This window comes from Cupressus sempervirens, chromosome 1 (genome assembly GCF_028749045.1).
Source record: "Cupressus sempervirens isolate cs-2001-9-10 chromosome 1, ASM2874904v1, whole genome shotgun sequence".
In the NCBI taxonomy this organism is placed as follows: Eukaryota; Viridiplantae; Streptophyta; class Pinopsida; order Cupressales; family Cupressaceae; genus Cupressus; species Cupressus sempervirens.
In genome coordinates this window covers 513,466,086-513,473,768 of record NC_143118.1, presented here as the reverse complement: position 1 = coordinate 513,473,768, position 7,683 = coordinate 513,466,086, and positions in this window count along the sequence as shown.

Sequence of the window (7,683 nt, the reverse complement as noted above, 5' to 3'; positions counted from 1 at the left end):
TTTAGGGTTTGAGTGTCTATGCCTTGATTTGTGGATCCACTAATCCTTGTTGTGGAGGAAATTCATTTCTTATCATTTTAACTTTATGTTTTCTAGATGTTGTTTTGGATCCTCATGTGAAATTCCACTTTCTTATGTGAGAGAGTAAAAATTCGCATGGTGTGTTGGGTTTTCTCATGTAGCTCTTGGTACTTCCTCGCACAAAACTTTACACTAGCTATGGGTATTTTTGTTGTTGGGACAAGTACTTCCTTGCATCATTTGGTGTATTTCTTATGTAAAAGGCAGTTTCTTGCATTGTGTGTTGTACTTCCTCGTACGAGAATTCTACCTATTGTTGTCCTTGTGCAAAAAATAAGGGGCATCTCCACTAGTTTTTGGGGAACACAATTTGTCGTCTTAAGTACTGTTTGGGTTTTCTTAATTTTCCATGCTTTGATAGATCTGAGATTCTTTTCTCTGTAGTTGTCTTTGGTCTTTGTTTCTCTATTTGTGTGTGTCAGTTTGGTAGTGGCATTTGGAGATTCATTATTTGTTGGGATTGCAGTTAAGTCTTCTGTTGTGATCTTTTTGATCCTCATATGTTGAGTGTCATGTACATCCATACTTGTTTTAAAAAAACTATTATCTTGGCTTGTATTGGATCTTTGTTCCAAGGATCTATGGGTGGGGCACTATAGTCTATGTGATAGAAATTAAAATACTAGTATGATATTTTCCTAAATAGCCATGTGATGCTTTAACTGGTAAAATATCACACTCTAGTACTAAGAACTATCATACGATACTAATAAAGTACCACATGATATTTACAACTACAAAGAAAAAAAGTATATAAACAACAAATAAAAATGCATGGCTAAATGCAACTATAGAGGAAAAATGCAAGTGGTGTGCCCCACGGTGGGTGCCAAAAATATACACTAAAATTATGTAGTTCTCTAAACCCTTGTCTCCAAGGTATTCCATGAGTTGGAAAGCTTGAATGGTGACTTAGAGCTCCCTAGTCATGGAGTGCAAGAGGCATATAAATAAGCATAAAGAAGGCTCTCAGCTAAGTCTTAGAGATGCAGCCCTTGTTAGTAAACCATGAAATGGGAGATTTTGTTAGACAAGAGCAAGAGTGCTAGTGTCAAAGAAACTTTTGTGTATGAAATGAAAGAATGAACTCTGATAAGATGAGATGCACAATGCAAATAAACTAAGAAAAATGAGAGTGTTACAACCATGTTAATCAAGCTATGTGATATATGCTATAACAAAGAAACTAGATTAATTCAAATGAATCTAAACTATAATGAAGATGCAAGAATAAGACTAAAGGATAGAATTTCTCCACAAGATGTGCTAAGAAATCTATAAAGAAACCTACATCATAATAATAGCTCAATTTTAAGATCCCTGGAGGAGAGAGCTCTCCCTTTTAAAGGTGTACAAATGGCTGAGATCAAGATCAAGAAGTGGATAATCAAGGGTGGGAGTTGACTTTTAGCATGATCCATTTGCAAGATCATGTCAACCAATGAGAAAGAGTTGACTTTTCATTTCAGACAAAGTCTTTTCTTTTAATTTGTAGATAGGAAAAAGACTTTATGTGTGCACATTAGAATGGGTTGGAATAATGAGGTCTTTTATTTAATTAAAATGGGACATGGTCTTTAATCAAATATGGACTTAGGATATTATAGTCAAACTATAGGTTAAAATCAAATAAATTTATTTCTAGAAATGTGGCATAGGTGAATATTAAATAATTTAGCCAAAATACTGAGAAGGGGGCTAATAGTCTAAGTGACCATTTTTAGGTGATTACAATTAGATTCATATATTTTCTAAAGTAATCAACATTATTTTCTAGAATAATGTGCATCAAAATGGAATACCAAAAGAATAACTCATTTCACCCTTCTACAAGTGTAACAAACCCAAATGGATTTTCTTTTGTAAATATCTTAGGTAATCACACATAGTTACAAAGTCTAGGTGTTGGATTCATGCTACCATTCTAAGAGGTTTAGAAGAATAATAGGTCCAACTTGTCTACCTAACACTTGGCCCAAAGATCAGGTTCCTTGGAAATATTTTACAAAAAATCTTAAATATAATATCTCTTGACTAAGGTCACCCAAAGAGAACTTGACATATCTAACCTTAGCTAAATGTGCATGAAGGAGATTATTGTTTATCACTTTCCTAGTCCTCATATACTCAACATGAAAAAATGTCCAAATTGACCTCCTCTAAGGTTACAAACAACTTAAAAGTGTCAAATATCCTTCTTATCTCATTAGCACTTACCTTCAATAAGACCTCAAGATTGATATTTCTAATTTTTCTAGTAACTAGATTATGCTTCTCTGCCAGACTTAAGAGTAGGCCCACATCTAGATACACATTATAAAAAAAAAACTTCCCTAACACATATTTTCAGGAATTAAACTCAAGGTTTAAAAAAATTCTTTTTTATACCACTTTCTAATTAATTCAAGTCAATAAATAGGTAACTTGGCATCCCCTACATTTCCAAACTTGTCTTGTAACCCACTAGGAGTTTCTTTACCAGTCTTTTCCAAATTAGTGGTTGTTATTCTCTCATTAGTAGAGGGTTTTCACTAATCTATGAAGTCATAAAACATGTTCTTATCCTGGTAATTTGTCTTCCCTAAACATCTTCTAATGGGAGGCTCTTTTATAACTAGGGTTCAAAACCTACTAAGGGTTTTTTGTTACTATATAGTTCTAAACTCAAGAACTCTATCAATTTTGTAGGAATTTTGACACCATACATAAATAACTACCCAAAGGAATAGAAACCACACAAAACTTATGTAGAAGAGAACTCAAAAGATACCAAAATAATTCAAATTAGGGAATGGAGACATGGATTTTGGCATATTTTTAGCTCAATTCTACTTGTAAAAAACTTCATCAAATCAATGTTGCTTGTAGAAAGAGTGAAAAAACTCCTAAATGATAAAAATTTGAAGAAAATTTACATTTAAACACCTTAAAGCCTTCACTTATTATGTGTTATGTCTGTCATTAATTCATATGGTTGAGAAAATGGTTGAAAATCAATATGAATTCAACTCTGAATTACAATTGTTGATCTTCATGTACCATATTAAATCAAATCAAAGCATAAATACACCTTCATTTGACCACCAATATGTCACCTAGGTCCACACCTCATCAATTAAAACTCCACATGTCACTACAAATACTATGACACAAAATTGGATTAACACCAGGCACTTGTTCTTGCCTGGGACATGTGACATCATCTCATAATCTCATGATCATTAATAGTAAATCACTTTGTAGAGTGATATTATGAGGACCATTGATCTTAATAAAAACTTTAATCCACCACTCACATAGAAATTTCTGGACCATCAATAAATTCTCACCATTCAAATGAAATATCTTCATTGATTTAGCCCATGTGCAACAAGATGCAAACTTAGTTGCTCGATAGTTATTCTTCATTACACTAGATAATCAAACATCTTGGTGTCACATAAAAAAATCCACCACTTATAAGTATTGAGAACCTTCATCATGGTAGGACTCACTTTTGTCCTTTTCCATGGCCCTAAATGTGTGTAGAGATCTCATAATCCTACGATCAATAATGATTGAGGATTTTTCACTATGGGATTATGATAACTATTTGATGTTGCAGGAGATTAATCTCCACCTTTGACGTAGACTAAACATTGTTACTTGAAAAAATAATTTATAGGTATCATTTTAGGAAAATGATAAAGGATTAAATTATCACTATTGAGAAATAAAGTCAATAAGTAAGAAAGTTGAGAAAATAAGTAAATACATAAGTCTTATCAAAAAATAGAAGACATTATTGGAAAAGGAAAGAATGGTAATGTTATACAAATACTAGAATACTATTGGTACAAAGTTTAGTAAGAACCTAATTGGTACAAATGAATATGTTAGTAAACATATTGGTCTTTGTCATGTCCCCTTTTCAAATAATTAGAAAATAATAACTTTTGCTAAGGTTGACAGGCTCAAAACTAAAGGGGCTAATCTTTGGGAAAAAATGGACTAATAAATAAAAATTATTATTAAAATATGTATTATTTACCCCTCTTGGTTGTGAGTTAGGGTTATGCCCTCTTTTAAAGGGGTTTGGAGGCATTTTGAGTTCATTCTAGAACTTGATCTTTGCTCATTGCTTTGTTGTTCTTTAGAGGCTGCCAAACCTATGGAGAAGGAGACTCATAGATGGGAGTTTGTAACTTTCTAGGAAGGCTAATGATGGTAGTTTGAGGCCATTCCATGTGCAAGCTCATGTAGAGTTTTCCCTTGTGCTGAACAGTACAAATTTGTGAGTTTTTGGATGTGTTTCTTGTAAGAGTTTGGTGTTTCTAGTTGAGTATTTCATATCAATTTTATTTTATTCTATATTTAAAATATTTAGATTTTAAAATAGAGCTAAATACATATATTTGGTTTTTTTTATACTTCTGTGATTTATTATTAGTGTTTTATGGTGTTTTTGAGCTATTTTGTGTTGTTTTTAGGAGCTCGATGAGCATTGTTTTTGTCCTCCATTTGGGAGTTGTTGTGTAAACTCTATAAAAATCTAGAAATTTCATTTTGTGGGCCATTATTTTGGAAAAATTTTGTAAAAATTTCTACTTTCAGATTTATTAATAATATGTGAAGCTGTGGAGTTTTTTGGCACTATTTCAGGCATACCCAATTTAGGTTTTATTAAGAAATTGGTTGATCTTTGGAAATATTGGTTGTTTGATTTTCAATTCTGATTAAAGGCTTTAAATATCATATAAAATTAGAAAGGGAACATTTTAGTGGTATCAGAGCTATGATCTTGCTAGCTTGAGGGTTTGTAGAAGTTTGTATGCAACTAAGTGAAATGGAAAAGAGATATTTGCAACAAGGAAAGAATAAAGAAATTTTGATCAAACCTCTAGTTAAAAATAAAAGTACAAAATCCAAGGAAGGAACAAGTATGGCTAATGCAAATGAGATGGCAAAGAAATTCTTCCAAGACATCTAGAATACTCAGAAACAAATAGTGGATAGTTTGGTAGAAACTAGAGAGGCTTTGCAGATATTGACAGAAAAACTACAAGGAGTTGCATCTACTAATGAGAAAGGAAGAAGCACTTTAGAGGAGCCAAGAAATCTGAAACCCACACCATCTAAATCAAAAGAAACTATTTTCCTACCTATAGATGAGCCACTAGTACCAAATCTAACCCTTAGTCCTGTGGAAGAGGTTACAGGTAACTTGATTACATTAAGAGCTACTTACAATGGCTTAGATGATGACTTTCGTAGTTTAGTCCCTTTTAGAGAATATGTGGATATGATGAACACTTTGATGCCCAAGAAAGAGTATAGGAGGGAGCATGACATAAGTGGAAGAGAGCTCAAAAAATAAAATAAGCAAGTTTACAGCACCTACTTTTGATGGAACAAATAAAATTTTAGCTAGAGCATGGCTACAAAAATTACAGACCTTCTTCACACTTAACCCCATGAAGGAGAGTGATGTCATTCAATTTGCAAGTCTACACTTGGAAGATGTAGCCTATGATTGGTGGTATCATGGAATGACTACTCAAAGTCATGATTAGGTAAATACATTTGATGATTTTAGTCAATGAGTGATAGATAGATTTGACCTCAAGGATGATGAAGAGTATTATAAAGAATTGTCAAAGTTGAAGAAAACCAAATCAGTTAATGAGTATATAGAAGAGTTTCAAAAAGTGGTTGTTATGGTACCTAATATGAATGAAAGGAGGATTGTTTATCTTTTTCTTGATGGGTTGGAAAATTCTGTTAAGGGTTTGGTTAAGGCTTTCTCAACCTCAACCTTATAGGAAGCTATCAAAAGAAGCTTGCAACTTGAAACCTGTGTGCCTATGAAACCAGTCACAAATCAAAAACCCCCAAATCTTTGGAAACATAAGGGGAATTTTCAAAAAAAGACTTTTCTAGCACTACCACCAAAGAATGTGATAAATGTAGGAAAAAAGAAGGTGTTAAGTTTCAAGATTTGCACCCTACTAAACTGGTAATGTTCAGTAACCCTTACTTAACATGGGAGTCATTTCACCATGTGAGACTTGCTAATGAAATGAAACCTCTGAATTCTAGGCTGGCTCCTATTAGATTCTTCAGTGAAACACTTTAAAACTCAATAAAAACTTGTAGGGAAAAGGTAAGAAGTGACTGAAAAAAAATTTAAATCCTAAAGTCTAAACTAAGGAGGTGATGCACCAAAAGTTACTAGGAAGACATAACACACATGTAATAGAGAGAGGATTATATAGCTCTATGAAGTACAAATAAAGCACATTTTTCTGTAAAGGCTTGCACAAGTGATTTATGATAAGGTTTTAATACTAAAACTACAAAAGGAGGATAAATTACTACCTCACTTTGACTAATTTCACCTATAAACACATATCATAACCTGCAAACAAACTTACTTTTCTACAAAAAGGTGTTGGAATGAGACAGAAAACAAGGAATAAAGAAAACATTCACAAGTTAACTTATCAAACCATTCAAAGACACACACAGAATTTGCAGAAAGGAAAAGGGCTTAACAATTAACTCCATAAGCATGATCACACTGCTGTTATTGGTATTATTCCTTCAAAAAGTTGAATTATAGACCCTGTAACAAAGCTTATGACTCAAAATGGATGTCTCAAAACTTTATCATCAAAATTAGAACTCCCTTCAAAATGAGTTAGAAAACTCTTTAAGTACAATGCCCAACTCCTTGGCTCATATGTAGAATGATAGCCCCAAAAGAGGACTTAATCACTCACATAATGAAGTCCTACCCCTGGGAGAACTCTATTATCTCATAAAGAACCCAATGACTCACTGATAACTGCCCTAAAAACACTCTAACAGCCAATAAATCTCCTCCAACTACCAAGGCAAAGTCAAATTCGACCCCAAAGCCTATATTCTCTCCTAGAAGGATTCATAATGTTTACAAAAACTTAAAGGCCATAATGGGAAAAAGATGACTCATTTGATTCCTTTTGAATTAATAATAATAAAAAATATCCAATGACTTATAATAACATCATTTAAATATTTATATTTCACATTAACGTGTATGCAAAAGGAAAACAAATAAATAAAATAATGTTCTTGTTATTTTGCATTTTTAGAATTAAGAAAATAATATTAAATGATTAAAATTAATCATTTTAATATCATTTTAATGTTATAGTTATGCAAAAAAACAACATTATAAGCTTTAAAAAGCTTTTAAGGCATTAACAATAAAAACAATATCACTCCCCTCAAATATGAATAAAATTTGAAAGGGATTAAAATCCCATTAAAAGCCACGAACCCCAAATTATATAGAAAATAATATAAGGCGTTGAAACTTAAGTTTTACCCTAACTCTCATCATTTGATATCCTAAAGCTTTCGAATAAGAAAGGAGAGAAATGAGGGTTTGAGGAGACTTGCAGAGTCGGCACTTACATCTGATGATTTTTCTTTCTTCCTCCATATGCATTCGCTAGAGCTCACTCTATAATAGTTGTTCGTATCACTTAAAGGTATGAAACCTGTGTCATTTTGCACATGAACTCATTCTCATTGGTCACCATGAATACTTTTATGTATCTGATATTTGCTTTTCTG